Source organism: Mustelus asterias, chromosome 7 (genome assembly GCF_964213995.1).
Source record: "Mustelus asterias chromosome 7, sMusAst1.hap1.1, whole genome shotgun sequence".
NCBI classification, from domain to species: Eukaryota; Metazoa; Chordata; class Chondrichthyes; order Carcharhiniformes; family Triakidae; genus Mustelus; species Mustelus asterias.
In genome coordinates this window covers 72664216-72688598 of record NC_135807.1, presented here as the reverse complement: position 1 = coordinate 72688598, position 24383 = coordinate 72664216, and positions in this window count along the sequence as shown.

Sequence of the window (24383 nt, the reverse complement as noted above, 5' to 3'; positions counted from 1 at the left end):
CAAGGTGCCCATGCCCAGGGGCACCGCCCCCCCACCGCCCGACCCCCTGGGGGGCCCCAATTGTCCCCCTTCATTCCGGCGGGGTCTCCCACTAGTTCCCCGAATGTGGGGAGCTACTCTAAACCCCGCCGGAATGAAGTACTCCTGGCGGGGTGAGAGATTCAATCAGGACTGGCAAGTTCTCGATAATCGCATGCAAAACATATTTAAACGACATTAATAAAAGATTCAAATTACTTACCTGTCTTTCCGCTGGCTTCCAGCGCGGCCTGGTCTCCGACTGTTCTCCAGCTCTGGGAGATGCGCATGCATTCCCGGTGCACGTGCAATTCCCGGAAAAAGGCTGACGACACGCATCTCCCAGGCCAACCCGCCAGAAAAGTTATGGGTCACGATGGGAGAATTGCCCCTCCTATTTCTAAGGTTCTGACATTACCTTTCCCTTGCTGTTACAAATCTAAAATTACTGACTGACCAGCTACCCAAAGCAGTGGGACCCAATGTCCATTACAGGTTAGCTTTTATGGAAAATGTTGGTTCTATTGGCAGAATTTGGGTGAATGGAGAGCAGAAAATTGCACGGTTCACAATTCCACTCAGTCCCAGACTTTTATCTGTTGGGACCACATGTCTGCGCCAATCATTCCTACTGCATTTGAGCAGGAGCTTCTTAACCATGCATGCAGAATAAGAATGAAGGCCTTTAGCAAGACATCTTAAGTTTCTGACATTTTGACAGAAGTCCTATCTGCTGGTATTCCCTGAAGTACCATCATGCAAGGAAAGTGTATTGAGGTCCCAATTTAAAGGAAAAGAAGGAAAATGTTTTTGTCTTTTATTGGGAATTTATTTTTATTGTTCAGTCCATGTCTCTGTTATATTCATTTGGTTTTAATCTTTAGCTGAGGTGTAATTTAATTCTTCTTGAAGGGAATGTTTCTGTTATGAGAAACAAGTGCACCATTGCTAAAAATGTCACCAGCAAAATTACTACAGAAAGTCTTGCCAAGCACTACAGAGGGATCCTTAAAGTGAATGGGATCCATGAAGAGTCTTCCACACTGTTAATGTTCATACCACCCAAGAGTACAGTGCTGTATCTATTTGGAAACAACACATGTGCACCCACTATCAAGTCACTCCCACCTTACTGCTAGGGGCGCTTGGAAAGCTATCGAATTACAAGATGAAATTAGATATAATCGGGGGATCAGAAAGCAGCACAATTAAGTTGTCACAAATAATAGGATCCCTTATCTGAGTCACTGTATGAAACATGCTCCACAAGGACACACGTAGCCAACTGAACCATAGGATTGAATTGTCATAGGCAAGCAAGATTAACTGCATACTAACATTTCGGGCTTCACTACCTAGTCTAGCATAGACTTCATTTGTGCTATCGGCCAATACCGTGCCCAGCAACAGAAACCTAATGCACCAACCAGCTAAGCAAGATGGGTAATTAGCCATAGTGTTAATTAGCCATGGGTATAGCCATAGTATCCATCACGCAAACCAGCCTCCCATCCATTGACTCTGTCTACACTGCCTCGGAAAAGCAGCCAGCATAATTAAGGACCCCACACATCTCTTCCCTCTTCTTCCGTTGGGAAAAAGATACAAAATGTCATAATTTCTCAAAGAATCCTTTAAAGCTACTATGCTACCAATACTTGCTGTCCCCATTCAAGCTTTTCTTTTTATTTCTCCATTTGATTTGGGCATTCCTGGCAAGGCCTGTAATTATTGCCCATTCATAATTCCCTAAATGCTCTTGAGAAGTTTTCTAACTGCATCCTTTGCAATATATGTGGCAACCTCAGTGCTTGTAAACTGAAAGAAAGGGTTGCAGAGTGCATGCAGGTGCTATCTTGTCCAGACACAATCAGAAAAATGACTAATTTTATCATGCTCTGTTCGTAAGATATCTTCCAAAGGAGTACATTACAAGATAATAGCGGCAATGGTTGTTTATGTAACATTATGCATGTCTGTGTGGGACTGAACCAGGCAAGATGTAAAAACCGGATGGTATTTAAATCCGCTGCTTAAATAAAAACTGAAGACTCACCTTGTCTGATTCCCGCAATGTTCTAATAAGAAATGTCATTGAAAGTGGCATCTTCCAATGGAGTAAAGGAACTTGCAATTTTGAAGCCCACCTTATATTACCTATTTGGCTATATTAGCTGGCATCTTGTCCTGCAAGCAGAAATGTGGCCATGATATACGTTGATGGAACTGATGCATGACAGCCAAGCACCACTGTTACAGCTCATTCTGGGTATCATTAAATGAGCATGTATCATGCAGTTATGTCTTTTTTACCTTCATCCATGACTTTGTTATCTCTGGACTCAACCATTCCAATCCACTCCTGGCTAGTCTCCCACATTCTACCCTTTGAAAACTTGAGGTCATCCAAAACTCTGTTGACTCCATTTTAACTTGCAGCAAGTCCCATTTCCATATCACCCTGTGCATGCTGACCTACACCGGCTCCAGGTCAGGCAACATCTTGATTTTAAGATTCCCATCCTTGTTTTCAAATCCTTCCCTTACCCCTCTGTAACCTCCTCCAATCCCACCACACTCCGTGATATTTACCCTCCTCAATTCTGGCCTCTTGTGCATCCCTAATTTTAATCGTATCACATTGCTGGCTGTGCCTTCAGTTTTTTAGGCCCCAAGCTCTGGACTATCCTCCCCACAATTCTTTGCCTCTCTACCACTTTCCTCCTTAAAGATTTGGTCATCTGACCTAATACTTCCTCAAGTGCCCCCGTGGCATACATTGTTTTTTTTGCAATTCTCCTGCGAAGTACCTTTGGACTTTTATACATTGTTGTTCTGATGTTTTTATGTGATGTTCTTTGAGGATATAACTCCTCTGAGGCTATCAATTGTAAGTTCCAGCTATTTTCCGAGAGATATGCATGGCCACTAGTGAACGAGTTGTGAGTTGTAAGCAGGAATCATCATTGCCCATCTGCACTACACCCCTCAGTGCTGAATTTCTGATGCTATTCCTGGTATTAAGCAACTGAGGATTTTTGTTAAGGTGTCTTTGTGGAATCTGAAGACAATTTTAAATTTGAGAGAATGTGGTGATTTAGTAAATGCAATAATTGGGGATCACCAGCTGAGAACGGGGTTTGTTAATATTGCCAACGATATACAGAGTTCTATAAACAATGGGGCCGATTTTACCAAATTGGCTCTAAGTGCCAGGTGAGGTCATAAATCAGACGCGCGCCCAGCAGCCGCGCTCCAGCGCCCCCATTCGCCTTTTTTCGGCGTGGGTCCAGTGGGCGGGGCCTAGCACATTTGCATCTGTCGGAGCACCGACCTGTGCATGCGCAGTTTAAAGCCGTCAGCACTCAGCGCGCCCGAGCGCGAAAGACAAAGGCAGCGCTGACAGCACCCAGGGGCAGAGACATCACATCCCGCCCCTCCCCCCCCACCCCCCCCCTCTCAGGGAAGAGACGTCACATCCTCCCTCCTCCACCCCCCCTCCCCCTCAGGGAATAGACATCACATCCCCCCCTTACCCCCCCCCCCCCTTTCAGGGAAGAGATGTCACATCCCCCCCCTCAGGGAAGAGATGTCACATCGCCCCCTACCCTCCCCCCCTCAGGGAAGAGACGTCACATCCCCCCCCCCCTCCCTCCCCCCCCCCCTCAGGGAAGAGATGACACATCGCCCCCTACCGCGCCCCCCCGCCCCAGGGAAGAGACGTCACATCCCCCCCTACCCCCTCCCCCCCCCAATCAGGGAAGAGACGTCACATCCCCCCCCCTTACCCCCCCCCCCCCCAGTGAAGAGACGTCATCCTACCCATCAGGACCCCCAGAGCAAGGCCAGGATCCAGGATCGCAAGATGCTTTAGACGGACACCAGCGATCAAGGTAGGTCGGGGGCCCGGGGGGCCTGATCCCGGGGGGGGGAGTGGGGGCTGCTGGCGGGGCCTGCGTCCCAGGGTGGTCCGATCGGGGTGGGGGGGCGGGGGAGGTGGGCTGCCGGGGTGGTTCGCGGGGGCGGTCCACGAAGGGTAGTCGGGGGCGATTCGGCGGTTCAGTTGCTGAGTTGAAGCCCTATCGGACTTGAATTCAGCAACACGGTAAATGCGTGGGCGCCGATCGGATCGGAGCCTCATAAAGTGGGAATCCTTGGGTAAGTTGGGCGTGGGCTTCATTATGCCGATTTAAATGCATGCAAATGCATTTAAATCGGCCCGCTGGCCAATTCGGGCGCGCGCTGGATCAGCGCCCGGATCGGCCGTTGGCAAAGGCGCGATTGGCCTTGGGTCGGGTCTGGACCACGTTTTAGGCCCGACGCCCAACTTTACCACGGCAACTCTCGAATGAATCTGGCTGCAAAGGCCAGTGCTCTGCCCCCAAGGTCCCCATGCTCGTTCCCCACTAGGAAATCAGTTCACATGACCCTTCCAATGCATGCCCCTTAAAGGGGCTAGCTACTACAGCTAAGTTCAATTTGAAGTATAGACATGACCAGAAGCCAGTTAACTGCATTGTGGTACTCTGCAACAGCATCAGCATGACAATATTGCATCGAGTTTATATAATTTCTCAAACGCGTAAGTTGCTTTCATAGCACCAGTCTTAGGGAAGAGAAGGATGGCAGCAGCGGGTAGAAAGGAAGGAGAAAAAAACTGAAGATGAAATCAAAAGATATATTTTTAAGAGGCTTTAATTAAGAGAGGTAACATGGCTCAATGATTTAGAAAGGGTTCCATGAGAAGACATATAATGGCGAAAAGTTCTAAAAGTTCTGATCTGGTGAATCAGACTGAGCAGAGGATGAGCAGTGATCCATAATCACATTTGCACTCGGGAAAGTAACTGAAGTAAGATGGAGTGGGACTATGGAAATATTTTACAATGAGGCCAGGAGCTGGGAGTTGGTGTGCTAAGGTGTGGGGAGCCAATAGAATTAGATGAGGACAATGCTTGCTGTGCAAGACTATTTGTGAGAGAGAAAACATTGAAATCCAAAGTTTCATGTGCTGAGCTGTGGTAGATGGGTGCCAGTTTGACTTGCCAATGCTTTACTAGGCTGGGTACCCCAGAATTTAATGGATGAACTAATTTACACATACGTTATTGAATGTTCAGTGAAAATGTCATATTACAATAGAATAATGTGCTGGGGTGCTTTGAAAATTGAATACAGACTTTAAAAAGCTAATTCCTCCTGAAGGATGTTGCAAGAGGTTGAGGAAGTGGGCAGCAGGTAAATTGGAAAGGGTTTGGCTCATTGTGTTCACAGCAGGTGGAGACTCTGGCATGAAACACATCGGAACAGGAGTAGGCCATTTAGACTCAATCATATTCCACCATTCAGTGGGATCATTATTAAGTCGCATGATTTGCGACTTAACCCCATGTACCTGCTTTTGTCCCATATCCCTTAATACTTTTGGTTAACAAAAATCTATTAAACTAAAATCAACCATTAGTATAGCATGCGTTACATTTGCAGAAGAAAGTTTTTCAAGTTTGGTGTAGAAATATTGTCAAGTTTCACTCCAGAAAGGCCTGGCTTTGTTTTCACATGAGGGGCAAAATTCTCCCAACTAGCACTAAATTCAGCTCTACTGGGTTTGTGTTTCCCTCCCAATGTGAATTGCACATTGGAGCGAATTACATTAATTTTGGTGAGTACTGACCCTTTTTAAATATTGGTTTTCTTGTGCTGTCTGGCATGCTGATCTTTCTCCCCTGCTGTAACTACTGATGCAAAGTAATTATTCAGCATGATATTTCCTTATTTTAATTGATATTGTCAACAGGCCTACATTCCTAATCCAATTGCCAATTTTGCCATGTCTTGCAAGTTTGTTTTTATACCTTTTTTTTGTAACTGTTAGGCCCAGATTTTTGCCATGACTGAGAGCCTCTCTGTTATGGCAAAAATGGTGGAACTGCTAGAAGATTCTAAGTCCCATCTCCCAACACGGCACTTCTTATTTTCATAGGGAAGGGATGGCAGGGCATGTTTCACACATACGGGTTTTACGAAGGTAGCTGGCTATTTAAATCATCAGCCTCAGGGAACTCTGCCAGATGTGCACAGATGATCTGACACCTCCTCCTGCATTCTGGTGCAGTGCCCTTCATCCTGGCCATCATGCATACTGCATCCCTCTGATGGTCTAGTCAGGTGAGATACTGTCTCCTCTGACATCTCCTCTCCACTTGATGCTGGATGGATGATCGTGGCTTTGGGGAGGGGGTAATGGAGCAGAGCTGGGACCTGTGTAACAAGCAAAAGCAGTTATTTAGGTATAGCCCTTCACATTGTGAAAGCACGCTCTGATGCACTCCATTGCCTTTACTATGTTTGCAATGTCCTTATGATGCAACCCCATCCTTGCACTCCCTCGCATTGTGTTCAGTGAACTGACAACGTGACCTCCACCATTCCCACCATGTTCCAAGGTGATTTAAGCACTGCCTTTAGTGCCTGATACCAGTGATTCACCATCACCAACAGACTGTTCAGACTGACAATCTCCATGGCCATGGGATGGATGGATACATCTCAACCAGGCTGACCCATCCCCAGCCCGGGCCATCTCTTTGCCATTCTTCACCCTGTTTGACTGCATATGCCAGGCCTCACACCTTAACTGCAACATGCAGGTATGATCCTCTCCCTGGAGCTCTGTGTGGATGAGACAAACCACTCAGCTTGCTAGAAAGCAGCAGATCATTGGACTTTTGCCTGCGCTGATTGAATGAGCCCTGATGGTTTCTTGCTGCACTCACCGCAGACACCATTTGAATTCAGACCTTCTTGGTTGCTGCAGGTGAGTTATCCTCCACCCTGACTTCACCAGCAGGGTAGAGGATAGCTCACCTCTTCTGGATCTCTTCCACCAAAACTTGAAGATCCTGGTCAGAAAAGCATGGGATGAGGTACACTTCCCTTCACCGCATCCCCTCCGTGTGATGTTCTGTGAATAAAAAGGTCAGGCAAAAGGGTTCTGAGCCAATCAGATTACAATGCTCTCATTCATCTTTGTGTTCACCATATCATCCATGATTATTGGGGAAGGTTTGTTGGAGAGAATGACTCTGTGCAAATGCTTAGTGATATGGATGTTGTGTCTCTGAGGTAGTGTGCTGTGCCCCATCATCTCCAACAGCTAACTGGTTTCTTCTCTCTTAGTCACATTGTTATGCCGTGACAGTGCACAGATGTGAGGGACCTGGTCAAGGGTCATCAGCGTGGGTGCACCCGAATAGATGGATGGCAAGAGGGCAAGTGGATGGAATAATGACCATGGCACTGTTCATTTTTCATCTACTGAATCTTGGCAGATAACTGCAGAATATCTGTACATGAGGCAGGCATCCGTCATCATGTTATCTGCTCCACTACTATTTGCTTGTCCTTTTACTGTTCAATAAATTTTAATGAATATACTTCACATTATAGTGTACCACCTTCCAGATGCAAAGGATGCTGTGAGATCACACCATGGAATCAATTACTGAAGAGATTAGATATGGTAATTAGCCATAGTCCACAAAGGGCCATAGGTATCCCTCCATTAGAGAAAGATAATTGGCTCAAGGGGCCACTCGGCAAGCATGAGGCAAGGTCGGGGGCAGGTCTCCATCAGCTACCACAAGTATTGAATCCACACTATTAGGGTCATTCTGTATCATACTTAAACCATCTAGCAACTGAGCTAACTGACCTCACAACTGATATGGGCACATTGCAAATTTACCCAGACACCTAGGCAAAGGAAACACACTTAGGACATAGGAAGAAAGGTCAGCTAGGACGGTAACCTAGCACACAGGGCAGAATTTAAAGCCCCCACCAGGCTTGTGGATGGCATTCCCATCTGGAGGTCTATTACAGCCACTTAAAGGCCTCATCCTTTCAGCTCTGAAATTCAACCAGTGAAGGGGGCAGGAGGGTTGTTATCCAGGGTAACCAGCCAGCAAACCTTGTCTGGTTCACCAGTGACCAGGAGTGCTCTGCACTTGATCAAGGGAAAGAGCATCCAGCGAGAGGGAGAGGGCATCAAGAAAGCTGTACCCGAACAGGTGCCGGAGTGTGGCGACCATCACCTCCCCAGTCACAGGCAACGTCTCCCAACCCACCCACACTCACCTCTCTCCAGGGATCTATCGGCAATTCCTGGTGAAGGCTCCAAGCTAGGACCGGCATTGGCCGCCATTCACAATGACGCTTTTGGTTCTCAAGAGTTACAATCCTTAATTGGATGAGAGGCCTAATGGTGTCCAGGTAACTGTCTGATTGAAATGAAACAGCACTGGGCCTCCTCGAGAAAATGACGCTGGGCTCTCAACAGTTCTCTAACCGGTGGATCAGACTCCCATCACCCACATTAAATCTCAGCCAGAGAAACTGAAAATATTAAGCCTGGAAAAAGTAAAGAAAGCTCAAAAACATAAAGGTCCTCTGGCACAAGAATTTTCCACAGAATTTAGAAAATTACAACTAGGGCAATATTTCTTTCCTAGTTTTGCTGTCAGTTTCCGAGCTCTTTTTTATTTGTTCTTGGGACGTGGATATCACTGGTAAGACCAGCATTTATTGCCCATTCATAATTACCCTGGAGAAGGTGGTGCTGAGCTGCCATCTTGATCCACTGCTTTCCAGGTAATGCATACGCATCCACATTGCTGTTAGGAAGGAAGTTCCAAGTTCTTGAATGTCATGTGGCTTGGAGGGATCTTGCAAAAAGTGGTGTTCCCATATGGCTCTGCCTTTGTCCTTTTGGGTTAGAAGATGTGGGTTTGGAAGATGCTGTCTAACTTGTTGAGTTTGCTGTAGTACATCTTGTAGATGGTACACACTGATATCAAAATGTATTGGTGGTAGAGGGATTGGATGTTTATGGTGATCTGCATTGTTCTGGCTGGTGTCAAGCTTCTTGAATGTTGTTGGAGTTACACTTATCCTGACAAGTGGGGAATATTCCATCACCCTCTGGACTTGTGCTTTGTAGCTGGTGGACAGTATTCAATGAATGGAAGGACACTAGAAAGTTCTGTGGAACAAAGGGACTTTGGCGTGTTTGTCCACAGGATTCTGAAGACGGAAGGGCATGTTAGTAGGGTGGTGAAAAAGGCATATGGGACATTTGCCTTTATCAGTCGAGACATAGATTAAAAAGCAGGGAAGTCATGTTGGAGTTGTATAGAACTTTGGGGAGGCCACAGCTAGAGAACTGTGCACAGTTCTGGTCACCACATTATAGGAAAGATGTGGTTGCACTGGAGGTGGGGCAGCACGGTTGCACAGTGGTTAGCACTGCTGCCTCACAGTGCCAGTGACCTGGGTTCAATTTCTGGCTTGGGTCACTGTCTGTGCGGAGTTTGCACGTTCTCCCTGTGTCTGATGGATTTCCTCCGGGTGCTCCAGTTTCCTCCCACAGACATGCTGGTTAGGTGTAATGGCCATGCTGAATTCTCCCTCAGTGTACCCAACAGGTACAGGAGTGTGGCAACTAGGGGATTTTCACAGTAACTTCATTGCAGTGTTAATGTAAGCCTACTTGTGACTAATAAATAAACTACTTTACTTTGACATGCAGATGAGATTCACTGGGATGCTGCCTGGGATGGAACATTTAAGTTATGAAGAGAGGTTGCGTAGGTTTGGGTAATTTTCGTTGGAGCAGAGAAGACTGAGGGACGACCTGATCAAGGTGTACAAGATTATGAGGGACATGGACAGAGTGGATAAGGAGCAGCTGTTCCTCTTAGTTGAAGGGTCAATCACGAGGGGACATAGCTTCAAGGTGAAGGGCAGGAGGTTTAGAGGGGGGGGGATATGAAGAAAAACTTTTTTACCCAGAGGTTTGTGATGGTCTGGAAAGCCCTACCTGGGAGGGTGATAGAGGTGGGAATGCCTCACATCCTTTAAAAAGTACCTGGATGAGCACTTGGCACATCACAACATCCAGGGCTATGGGCCAAGTGCTGGTAAATGGGAATAGGTGAGAGTTCAGGTGCTTCTAATGTGTCGGTGTGGACTTGATGGGCAAAGGGCCTCTTCTGCGCTGTATGATTTTATGACAGCCTTTGGAGAATCAAGAGGTGAGTTACTTTTTGCAGAATTTCCAGCCTCTGAATTGCGCTTCTAACCATAGTATTTACATGGCTAGTCCTATTCAGTAACCTGTTCTGGTAACCCCCAGGATGTTGATCGTGGTGGATTCAGTGATGGTAATGCTTTTGAATGTCAATTTGAGATGTTTAGATTTTCTCTTGCTGGTTATTGCTAGGCAGTTGTATGGTGAAAATATTACTTGCCACTTATTAGCCTAATCTTGAGTACTGTCTCTGTCTTGTTGAATGTGAAGATGAACTGCCTTTTCATGTAAAGACTTGCAAATCGTACCAAACCCTGATGTATTCATGGACTGTACTGTGCTCTTATCCAGTACTCTGAGATGTCCTTTAAAATGCAATGCACTGCTGCCTATAGCACTGTGGAGTCATCAAACCACCTTTTACTATAATCAGAACAATTGGCAATGATATCGGGAAGGAATCCACAACAGTTTTTGAGCATATATGTTAATAGATCTTTATTTCAACAACTTTCAACTTTTGTACAAAGCAGCCAACTGGTGTTATACTTACTAACACTCTTTCTGCCCATCTGTCCTCTGTGCTTCAGACAAAGCCTAGCAATGAATACGCACACTTCATGTAAATTACAAATTAAAATATGCACAAAGAAGCACTTTTGATCATGTCACATTGCTTAATGGATACACTTAATGCTTCGGTACACAAGATTTGTTATAGTATCAGCACTGCTGAATATGGAATCAGGTCATAGTCTCTTTGAGCAGTCAACTGCCTGGCATGTGCATTTATACACATTTTACTCAAGAATGAAGAGCAAGCAATGGTTTAACTCGCAGCTTCTTTCAAACATCACTGGTGATGATAATAGATAACTCGATGGTACATACCAATCACACACTCAGCAATGTGAATCTACAAAAGCAACTCCACCAATAAATATTTGAATTTCTTTGGCATTACCTTTTAATATGAAATAATAGTGCTGATGACTTGGTATTATCAAGACATCACATGTAGCATAATACCACTCTTCATATCTTACCACAAACATAGGAGTCTTTCCAGAGATCCCAATTTCAGATATTTCACATTAAATAGGTTGTAGCTATTGCTTTACCCAAAAGTGCGCTGTAAGTTTTTCCGTAATGCTGCTGAATGGCACTAACTTTACACAGTAGTTATAATTCTATCTGACTTCCAATGTTAGATACTAAAGCCACTGTTTTGACTATTGTGTCTGATAGTAATAACCACACCAGGAACTAAGAGGCTATTTGTCTCGTCTCCTTATTAATGGGAATATGTTGTCTCATTGATTTTCTTTCTCACTGTACTTAGGCTGTTCTTAGGCTCTCACTAGCATGACTGAATCTTACAGATATTTCTCAAGGCTCTATGTTATAAAGCATTATCGTAAATGTATTTTCCAGACAACATTTTTACAGACATTCCACTATGTTTATATATTTAAAACCTCGTGCTTTTGTGAGGATGTGGCAGGTTACGTTTGGTCATTTAGTATAATAATGGCTCTGATACAGTGTTCATTCCCATACCTTATGTAATTAAGCTATGTTAAACCAAAGCAATGTAGGATTCATTAATGAAGGGATTGATTTTCTTAGGAAAAGTACAATGAATCATTTAATACATATTCCATGGTGTTAAATATAGCCAGCTATTTTACATTGAATTAAGAAACAATCTTTTGTATCAGCCAGTGCTATTAACACAGCTCTTTAGCTTAGTCACAATGGAAGCTCGTGGCTTCAGACGAAGAACAGTTGGAAATTTTTTTTGGAGTGGAGGAAGATGGAGCTGTTTTAAAAATCAGTAAGAGCACACAATTCAGTTTAGTCAGCGCTAAACCTACGAAACCAGCTCCTTTTCTTTCCATTAAATCGAGCAGTAACGCTGACAGGTAACATCAAATTAAAATGTTTTTGAACTGTCATTCCTGTCAGCATGCGATTAGAGCTATGGGATCTAAAGAATCTGAAAGACTTTTGCAAACCACAGTCAGATATTGTAATCCCTAATCACCAAAGCAGGTCCACAATTAAGAGGGTTTATCTTTGTCTGTCAGTTTTCTTGGATTATTGTACTGATGTTAAAATATTGTTTAATTCTGTGAGCTAGCAGTGATAATGGTTTATTGTAATATGACAATATTTGCATTGATTCATTTTTGGTCCTATATGTTCCATTTAAACATAACAGATTAGTCAGAAACAAAAACAGATTGAATAGTTGTACTGGCAGTGATAGAATAATAGGCAGATATGTTGATTGTGGAGGTTTGAGGTCTTCGACTAGAATGCATTATCTAACAGCGCATAATTCTTCTGAAGGAAATTCAAGATTATTTGTAGCATTTTTTTGGAAGGAGGCATAGTTAATAAAACAAAATATAACTATGAAATAAAGTTTATTTATTAGTGTCACAAGTAGACTTATATTAACACTGCAATGAAGTTACTGTGAAAATCCCCTAGTTGCCACACTTCAGCACCTGTTTGGGTACACTGAGGGAGAATTTAGCATGGCCAATGCACCTAACCAGCACATCTTTCAGACTGTGGGAGGAAACCAGAGCACCTGGAAGAAACACACACAGACACAGGGAAAATGTGCAAACTCCACACAGGCAATAACCCAAACCAAGAATCGAACCCAGGCCCCTGGTGATGTGAGGCAGCAGTGCTAACCACTGAGCCACCAATAGATCTGCTTCTTTGTGAATCTCAACTAGTTGGAAAAGAATTTGTCGGATAACTTCTGTTTCTAGTCTCCTTTTGACATAGGATGGAATTTAATCAGTGGTAGACCGTCCCCGTGGCGGAACAGGAAGAGGGTGCCTTTCCCTTTTTGTATTAGGAGTTGGTGCCGCACAGAACTTGTATAAACATTTAAAGGGCTGGCAAAGGGCACTTGAAGCATGTGCAAAAGTATGGTCACACTTAGCACATAAGAGATGCAAATTTCAAGTATCATTTCAAACATCATACAAGTTCAATCCTCCACAATCACCATATCTGCCTATTATCCTATCACTGCCAGTACAAATATTCAATCTGTTTTTGTTGCTGACTTATCTGTTATGTTTAAGCAGACCATATATAGGACCAAAAATGAATCAAAGCAAATATTGAATGATTCCGCCATTAGGTGACAAAACACCACCATCATGCTCCCCACTCACTACACTGACTACCCCCCAACCCCTGATTTGTCCTTGCCACTCCCGACCCTCGCTACAAGTTGCCATGCTCTTGCTCCCCTTCCTTGTGCCGCAATGTTCATCGGTCACCGGTCGCAGTGTTCAAAGGCCATCGGTCACCTCAGACATAAATTGGACAAATTGGGCACAACCTCAGGCTAAAGGGACGATCCTTTAAAACAGAGATGAGAAGGAATTTCTTCAACCAGAGAGTGGTGAATCTGTGGAACTCTTTGCTGCAGAAGGCTGTGGAGGCCAGGACATTGAGTGTCTTTAAGACAGAGATAGATAGGTTCTTGATTAATAAAGGGATCAGGGGTTATGGGGAAAAGGCAGGAGAATGGGGATGAGAAAAATATCAGCTATGATTGAATGGCGGAGCAGACTTGATGGACCGAGTGGCCTAATTCTGCTCCTATGTCTTATGGTCTTATGGTCTACAGCTAACCACTGCACATCAACTTTAAACAAACGTGAACTGGGTGCCACAAATCCCTGTGTGCTGGTGACTTAATTTGAAGATAGGAGTCAATTTCAAATAGTTTTAATAAAATGAATATTAATGGCATTGCAAATGTAATATAAGTAGGAACCCTCCAAGGGACAACATGAAGCCCAGCTCACCACTGACACACCGCCAAATTCATTTTTCATTCTGAGCCCGCCATGGTGATTTCAATATTTTGTCTCCCACCTGATTAACGCAGCACACTGGCTACATTTCCAAATCCCAGATTCTTTACTGCATTCCACCCATTGTTTCATTTAGCTCGAGGTCCAGTGATTGTTTTCCTTGTGACTTACTGCTGTGAAATCAACAGCAGCGAATAATTTAATAAAGGAAACACAAATCTATAATCTAACCACAAGAAGGTTCTCAAAAGTGACTGTTTATTGGTTTCATCACACTAAGATTCAGTTTAAAACTTGGCCTCATGCCAGAATAGTCCCTCGTTATTAAGACCCAGGATAAATGCACACGTTTGAGTTGATTAGTGCCTAAGTGTTCAAGTGAGGGGTTACTGCAAATCACCACAGAGTAATTATCTGTGAAAACAATATGTAACTTGCTTCAGAATGATCTTTCTGCACAAGAGGTCCGATGGAGGCACGACCCATCGACAGTGGGAAACAAATATTGAAATGTGAATTAAATGAGAGGACTAACAGTAAAAACATTCCATTTGTAGACATGAATTTTTGTCCTGTGGTTGGGACCCCGATGTCGTGTGCATTTCCGGATCACACACCAACCACCCTTCCCCCACCCTCGTGTCGTATCGGTGCCTGACACCCAATCCAATTAGTGGTCAGGGCCAATTAATGACAGTGAGGGGGATCCCCAGGCTGGACAGTCATAGAAACAAAGAAAATAGGAGCAGGAGGAAGCCATTTGGCCCTACGAGCTTGCTCCACCATTCATTATGATCATGGCTGATCATCCAACCCAATAGCCTGATCCCACCTTCCCCCCATATCCTTTGATCTCCTTCACCTCAAGTGCTATATCTAACTGCTTCTTGAAACATTCAATGTTTTGGCCTCAACTACTTTCTATGGTGGTGGATTCTATAGACTGACCACTCTCTTGCTGAAGAAATTGATCTTATCTCTGTCCTAAATGGTCTACCCTGTATCCTCAGACTGTAAGCCCCTGGTTCTGGACACCCTCATCATTGGGAACATCCTTCCTGCATCAACCCTGTCTAGTCCTGTTAGAATTTTCTAGGTTTCTGTAAGATCCCATCCCATTCTTCTGAACTCCAGTGAATATAATCCTAACCGACTCAATCTCTGCTCATATGTCAGTCCTGCAATCCCAGGAATCAGTCTGCTAAACCTTCACTGCAATCCCTCTAGAGCAAGAACATCCTTCCTCAGGTAAGGAGACCAAAACTGCACGCAATATTTTAGGTGTGGCCTCACCAAGGCCCTGTATAATTGCATCAAGACATCCCTGCTCCTTCACTGGAATCCTCTTGCTACGAAGGCCAACATACCATTTGCCTTTTTTACGACCTGTTGCACCTGCATGCTTACCTTCAGTGACTGGTGTATAAGGACACCCAGGTCTCATTGCACATTCCCCTCTCCTAAGTTATGGCCATTTAGATAGTAATCACCTTCCCATTTTCGCTACCAAAGTGGATAACCTCACATTTATCCAAATTATACTGCATCATTAGCTATCGTCCAATCTGTAAGAAGTGTTCCAGAGTCTATAGAATCTTGGAGGATGACCACCAATGCATCCACTATTTCTCGGATCACTTCCGTAAGTATTCTGAGATGTAAATTATCAGGCCCTGGGGATTCATCCGCCTTCAATCTCATCAGTTTCCCCAACACCATGGTTCTATTAATACTGATCTCCTTCAGTTGGCAAAAGTACTGAAGACTTGTGCTTCAGAACTTGCTATACCCCTAGCCAAGCTGTTCCAGTACAGCTACAACAATGATATCTACTCAACAACATGGAAAATTGCCCATGCATGTTCTTACATAGAAACAGGTTAATGCCAACCCAGCCAATTGCCACCACATCAGTCTACTCTCGATCATCAGTTTGGGGGCCGCCAGGGTCACTTAGCTCCTGACCTCATTGCAGCCTTGATTCAAACACGGACAAAAGAGCTGAACACCAGATGCTCTTGACATCAAGACAGTATGGCATCAAAGAGCCATGGCAAAACTGAAGTCCATGAGAATTGGGAAAAGTCTCCACTGGTTGGAGTCTACCTGGCACAAAGGAAGACCGTTGTGGTGATTGGAGGTCAATCAGCTCAGCTCCAAGACATCACTGCATGAGTTCATAGAATCATAGAGTTCATCTAATACCTACAATGCAGAAGGAGGCCATTTGGCCTAACAAGTCTGCACCGACCATAATCGCACCCAGGCCCTATTCCCATAACCCCACATATTTACCCTGCTAATCCCCTGACACTAGGGTCAATTTAGCATGGCCAATCAACCTAACCCACACATCTTTGGACTGTGGAGGAAACTCACACAGACACAGGGGGAATGTGCAAACTCCACACAGACAGTGACCCGAGGCCGGAATTGAACTCGGGTTCCTGGTGCTCTGAGGCAGCAGTGCTAACCACTGTTCCAATGTATCGCCCACTCAGTTCTTCAGGTTAGTATCCTAGGCCCAACCATCTTCAGCTGCTTCATCAATGACCTTCCTTCCATAATTAAGTCAGAAGTGGGGATGTTTGCTGATAACTGCACAATGTTCAGTAGCATTCGCGACTCCTCAGATACTGAAGCAGTCCAGGTCCAAACGCAGCAAGACCTGGACAATATCCAGGCTTGGGCTGACAAGTGGCAAGTAACATTTGCACCACACAAGTGCCAGGCAATGACCATCTCCAACAAGAGAGGATAGAACCATCACCCCTTGACATTCAATGGCATTAGCATTGCTGAATTTCCCTACTATCAACATCCTGGGGGTTACCATTGGCCAGAAACTGAAATGGACTCGCCATATAAATGCTGTGGCTATCAAGGCAGGTCAAAGGCTACAAATCCTATGGTGAGTAATTCACCTCCTGACTCCCCCAAGCCTGTTCACTATCTACAATAAGAAGTCTCACAACACCAGGTTAAAGTCAGGACTTTAACCTGGTGTTGTGAGACTTCTTACTGTGTTCACCCCAGTCCAACACCGGCATCTCCACACTATCTACAAGTCAGGAGTGTGATGGAATACTCTTCATTTGCCTGGGTTAGTGCAGCTCCAACAACACCCAAGAAGCTTGACAACCACCAGAATCAAGCAACCCATTTGATTGGTGCCCCTTCCACAAACATTCTGTAGTTTATTTTGTAATATTTGGTGAAAGGTTTATTGAAATTCAAGGTAGAAAATTGATCAGACAACCCAGTAACTCCTTAAAAAAGTGCTGATGCAGACATGATGGGTGGAATTTTCCCGTCCTGCCCTCCATGGGAATTGTAGCAAGTGGGGGCAGACCATGTAAAGGCCTGTTGACCTCGGACGGGAATTTCCTGCCTTGGGGCGGGTGCGGCTGGAAAATCCTGCCCAATGGATCAAATGGCCTCCTTCAATGCCATAGCAATTCTGTGAAAGGCAACTAGGTTGATGAGACAGGACGTTCTAATCCTGCTCCACACTGCCAACTAACCACTGACCCCATCAAATTCTCAGCATAATTTACTTGACTGTGGCGGACTGGGGCATGCCCCCCATTGCTGAAGTGAGGAGAGAACAGTGGGGGAGGGGGCTTTTGTCCCTGCTGCCCATCCCATGATAGGAAAGTTAAGCTCTGCTGAGACCCCCAGTGAAGGAACTCGCTTCAAAACTTTTTTTAAAATTGCCACAATCTCTCAAGTTTCTTCTTGAGATTCACCACTGCCAGTGGATGAGTCAGCCAGCACACATAGTCTCACTGGATTTTCCTGTGACAGCTATATGTAAATTTGTAAAAAAAAGTCCCAGAAGACAGGGATGCCAACGTTCAAAACCTCTGTTTTCTTTCCCACCTCATAATGCCAGTGACTCCTCCATAAAGTCATCCTGTAGCCGTGGCTTTAGGCCGATAGCAGTTATAAACATAAACACATACCTCCACATGGCAAGAAAAAATAGATGGAGGGTAGATTTTCACAATTTACAAATGTATCCAAAAATTGCAATTCCTTCTAATAAGGATGACAATAATTCCAAATGAATGTATAATTCTGGTCAGACGGTGCATTTTCATTTTTCACAGAGAGGACTGCCCACATCTGGGGTGGAACAATAGCACACATTCACTTCTAAAATGTGGCATGCATAACTTAAAAATGTAAAGAATATATTGCGCTTCATTTTAGAAAGCTGAAACCTATGAATGAATTAATTAATTCATTAATTAAATCTTATAATTTGATAATTATGTTTTGGTATTAAAATCTGTCCGAAAATATTTCTTTCTTTTCCTGGATAATGTGAAAGAACACAATCTCCCATGTTGTCTTGCATTTGAGGATAAATGCAGGGTACATTTCCTGCTACATTGTCCCAGCGAGATGCCTCAACATAACCTCGGAAAAACATTCCCTGTTGCATCAGTGTGAAAATTAATTTCCCACAACAGCCATTTTTTTCACATCTCAGAGTAAGACCACCAATTTAGTACCAATTAATAACGAATCACAGACCTGACTAAGTACTTTATTGAGCTCCCAAATAGGTTCCACAAAGGAGACTTACAGCCTTGAGACACAGAACTTTAACCTAGCAATCTGGGCTGGATTTCAATGCCTTTCCCAGAGCTAAGGTTCGAATTCACTTGTTTTTTTTATCCAGCTTCTCTTAAGACTCCTTCTTTGATTCTTACCAAATGAGTTATCTGTGGACCAACGGCAAGGATTGTCAGTTAAAGCTTTCAAGGAATTTGCTTTGGATTTATGAAACATTTTTGAACAACCAACAAAAACAGAATGATGAGAAAAATTAAGCATATTAACAAACATAATTCTAGAAGCTTTAGGATTTTGGTTTGATCCAATTTTTCATGTGCTGTAAAATATTAATTCAGTCCTCATAGAGTTTTAAGGATAGCACGCATAGAAAGACAGCTATGATTCATCAGTGCCACTTCTGAGGTTTGGTAGTAACATTCAACTACAATATTTAAATCATCAAGAAGTAAATAGGATTTTGCATGATCGGTTGATGCACTTTAATCCATGTGGAGGAAGATTTGGTTATAGCTCAAACTGTGCTGCTTTTAATAATGAACAAAGTCCTTCAAAAGTATGCTCAGGGCTGTTCAGACTGGCAAAGACTGGGACTGATGCATTTTCCAAAATATGTGCCAATAAATCAGCAACTATGCATAATTTCTACGATGTAATCATCACTTAAGATATTTGTAACAGCCAAATGTAAATGCTCAATGTGGGATTTAGAATGAAAGTTATAAAAAATGCCACAGATTGTTTCATAGGTGTTTCCCCAAAGTTATCAGTGAATAATATATTTGCTTGTGTGTACGTTTCTTACCCTTGGAGTGAAGATTTCAGTTTAAAATAACCCAACAGCAAAACCTTTTATTTCCTTCCATCATAAGGTTAGAAATGAGGGTGTTCACTGATGATCGCACAATATTCAGTATCATTTGCCTTAGATACTGACGCAGTCCATGTCCAAATGTAGCAAGACCTGGACAATATCCAGGCTCGGGCTAACAAGTGACAAGTAACACCCACATAAGTATCAGGCAATGACCATCTCCAACAAGAGAGAATCTAACCATTGCCCTTGACATTCAATGGCATTACCATCACTGAATCCCCCATTACCAACATCCTGGGGGTTACCATTGATCAGAAACTGAGCTGGACTAGCCATATAAATATGGTGAATGCCAGGGCAGGTCAAAGGCTAGGAATACTGCAGCGAGTAACTCCTGACTCTCCAAAGCCTGTCACCATCTACAAGGCACAAATTAGGAGTGTATTGGAATAGTTTCCACTTGCCTGGCTGAATGCAGTTCCAACAACACTCAAGAAGCTTGACACCATCCAGGAAAAAGCAGCTCACTTGATTGCGACCACTTCCACAAACATTCAACCCCTCCACCACTGACAAACAGTGGCAGCATCTACAAGATGCACTGTAGGAACTCACCAAAGCTCCTTAGGCAGTATCTTCCAAACCCAAGACCACTACCACCTAGAAGGACAAGAGCAGCAGATGCCTGGGAGCACAACAACCTGGAAGTTCCCCTTCAAGTTATTCACCTTCCTGACTTTGAAATATATCACTGAACTTTCACTGTCGCTGGGTCAAAATCCTGGAACTCCCTCTCAAACAGCACTGTGGTTGTACCTACACATCCAGGACTGCAGCATTTCAAGAAGATAGCTCAACACCACCTTCTCAAGGGCAGCTAGGGATGGGTAATATATGCTGGCCTAGCCAGTGACACGCATATCCCATAAATTAATTTAATGAAAGGCAAACATTAGTGAATTTAATTGCTCTGGAAGTTACTTAAGATAAACTACTAACACATAAATACTCAAAGATTAGTTACAGATATGGAACGATCCTTATAAAGTGTATGAAGTTCAGTTTATATTGTTTGCTGCAGGCCTGATTTGAAGTGGAGTTGTTGGATTAAGGCCGGGAGTGGAGTATGGAATGTTTCCATTTCCAGTAGCAGCTGAGGGGCGAAAACCAGTGTGGAGCTCGCCGGCCGCAGAGCCGAATCTTCTCATCACATTTTGCAGCACTCTGTGCACAAACATGGAGGCATGTTCCATGTCATCAAGCTGGCTGGGCGAAGCTAGAAAAAGCTGGCAACGTCGGGAATCCCAAGATCAGGGCGCCCTTTAAAAATCTCTAATAAAATAAACTGGAGCCCCCACCCCACCCCCTGAACCCCCCCCCCCCCCACCCAATGCATGTACATGGGCAAACCAGCTCCCCCCACAAGCACACCCCCCTTCACCACGGACATGGGGAAAGCCCCACAGAAAAGAGGCACCAGAGGGCACCCATGGCAGCACCCCCTACCAGGGAAAGTGCCCGGGTGCCAGAGAGCAGTGCCAGAGGGAATTGCCAAGGGGGAGTGCCAGTTCCAAGGGACAGTGCCAGGGGGAAGTGCCAGGGGGCACACCGTGGCAAAAGGTACAAAGAAGTCTGCTTAGTAGTTATCATCCTTGTTCTGTTTAATCAGAAAATCAAATTCCTAGCTGTGGTCAAAGACTTCTTCCCCAGACCCAGGAATTTGAGACAGAACTCAGCAAACCAGGGTTTGTGGGGAATTTATAACCATGAGTGATTGGAAAGATATCCTAAATATCCTAATAAGAAAGTGTTTGTCATGTCACAAATACCATGCATGTGTTCCGGGCAGATGTTAACATTGATATGTATCATGAATGCTGCATGATTCTGTGAAATTGGACACCTTGACATGAAAAAGCAGAATTGAAGAGTCATACAGTACAGATCCATGAAACAAGTTAACATTGTGCTGTTAATGATCATGCACACAGGCAAAGCATGTTACTAACAGGACTAGAAAAATACTTGAAATCACTAACATTCATATATTGTGTGGATGTCTGGGTATCAGCTTAAAATTTATAATGCGTTAAAATTACATTTTGAAGTGAGCACAGAAATTGCACCAACATATTGTAAACAATTGCTCAGAATTGCAATGTGGAAACTGGCTATGTGCTGTGCTGGCAATTTTAAATGACCAATGGAATACAGTATTGATTTTCAATAATATAATTGTGCTTTAGGAAATATATTCTCAAAAATAAGGGCTGGGTCTTTTTTCCACGGGGTAGCAGTGTATGAGAGTTAATATGTTCATCCTTCCTCCATGAGTGCAGCAGAGGCATTAACCCATTTATAATAAATGCATTAACGCCTGCACTAAAATAGCAGAGGAGATACGTCGCACACTTGCTCAGTAATGTCATGGCTTAATTTCAGGGCTATGTGAGTTTTGGGTCTTAAGTAAGAATATTCTTGACTTCATGCTATTTTTATTACAATATATTTGAGTGATGCTGAGGCATAGATCAGTGAAAGGCCATGTAGAAACACGGTCTGTAATTAGAGTGTCAGTTTGCAAACAGCAGAACTTATTTCCACATTATTCTGTTTTATGTCGACATGGCTGCATGAGATTGCAGGGAAATAAGTTGTGATTATTTATTTTACAGATGCTCCATTCAGGTAATACTTGTATGTTTACAACATTTTCTTTATTAATTACAATGCATAATAATGAATATTTTCAATATGAGTATAATGCTCAAGTCTAGATTTTCTAATTGGCATTATATTAATGGCAGTCTGAAAATTGAGGCTCCAGCCGTGAAGATAGACCAGGGCGCTGGAATCTTCCAGCCCTTCAGGCTAATGGGATCTTCTGGTCCCGCTGATGTGAATGGAGATTTCAATAGTTCACTGGCCTTGCTGCGGGAATACGTGTGGCGGGGTCCTGGAAAAAGTGCAGCTGAATCCTATAGGCTGGAGTTCTCCGGCCATTCATGCCAGCAGGATTATCCGGTCCCGCCGGCAGTGCATCCCAGCTTGCGGGTTTCCCACTGGTGTAGGGGGAGTCAATGGGAATTCTCATTGACAGCAGCGAAACCAGAGAGTCCCAACGCTAGCAAGCAACACGCCATCTCCTGCCGGCAAGAAACACACAGCTGGGAGGCCGGAGAATCTCGCCAATATTCTCTGAACTGTCATGTGAAAACATGCAGCACTAACTTATGGTGACTCATAAAGATGTAAAGTAATGTGCCCCTCCATTTACGAAGAAGTATGTCTGTCCAACAGTACATCAGTATATTGGAGCTAATGATAAGTCTCATTGAAGAGACAGCAAAGAATCCTTCTGCAAAGAATCATTTCAACAGAGGGTTAAAATACTTCATTTGGAATAAAGGAAAAGCGCTCTTTTTAAGGGACTGAGTGAATGTAAGACCTTCTGACTACATTAGATTTCCTCTACCCTCAGCTAAGCCAATCAGAACAAAAGCCACCAGAGGCATGTGTGCTACAAAGCAGCATTCACAAAGTTGTTTTAAAATTTCAGTTCATTAAGTCCATCATTAACACCTCAACAAGGGGCGCAGCAGCATTACTGCAGGTGTGCTCCCATTGGTTCTTCTCTTGTGTTCTATTTTAACGCATTTAAACACCCATGATCCCCACTGAGTAAAATAGCGCATTGCAGCAAGCCAGTTGTAACTCACAGATATCTAAGGTAACCTGCTGTTTACTAATAATTAGGAAAAGGCTATTTGTAGGATGGAATTGTCAGTGAATATGGAATTCTCACTAAATTGGGCCGTATGTTTTCTTGGCGTGGGGGGTGGGGTGGGGGCGGGGTGCGGGCAGGGGAATAATGGTGCAGACATGTCCCTGATTAAATAAATTTGTATTTATCTTTTTGGAAACTATGACAACATGACTAGCTAAAAGTATTTAAACAGTTCTTGACTTGAAAGCAGCACTATGAAGCAATCAAGTAAAATCATTCTTTCAGTGAAAATATAATGAGATCTTGTTATCCAAGGAAACTTCAGTCCAGTTAAAAAGAAAATCCAAATAGATTTGAAAATTCAAGGCAGAACTTCATTCTAATAAAAAAGAAAAGCTGGAAAACTTCAGCTGCACATGTTTTTCCTGCATATATAGATATAGTGATAGACATTCATTTCACAAAGATACTTACATTGGTATGAGATTAGGACATTAAAAGCAACAACCAGATACTGCTTTTTAAAAACTGATGAGAGATTAAGAGTGGGGAAAGGTGGGTTGTGAAGGTTGAAATGAAATAAGGAGAGTTTGGAGATTGTAACAAAGTACGACAGATGGGAGTTTTTAATGAATACAAGTGTTCAGAGTTTTTCAATAAAATAATGAAAGTTAATTGCTTCATAAAATAACAACACATTGGGTTAATATTATAAGAAATGAAAACAATCGTTCGGGATTGTTTATCCTTTTACAACTCTTAAGAAAGTTATATAGGCCCCAATTTGACTCCGAACAGGTGGATAGTGAGGTGAAATAGCATCCACTGCTCCAAACTGAAGTTTCATCAATTGGTAGTCCTGGGCCTCACTACCCGTTCGTTTATTATGATGTATTTTGGACTGGAAAGCAGCAGGAAGTAGCAGAAAGTTCTCTAGCTCAGAGGTTGCCCACTGACACAAGTTAGGTGGAGGATTCAACTGCCCAAAATGTCGTGCATTCAGGAAAGGAGGGGATTAATGTCTTGGAAGGCCATTGCTTCCTTTTAAAATCCAGAGGAGATACTCTCACCCCTCCAAACCTCACATTGTGTGTATAAAAAAAATGATTGGGCAGCTTTTCTACCTATCTTTACCTGGCATCAAAACCATATTGACTTACCTAAAATAGCTGCAATGCACTATTTTACTCAGGCCACCAGTTAAAATTGCGGTCTGTCCTGATGATGTTTTTGGAGCTTGATATGCATTTGTAAACAAGCATCTTTCATGGTTTTGGTAGGTTTCCTTAC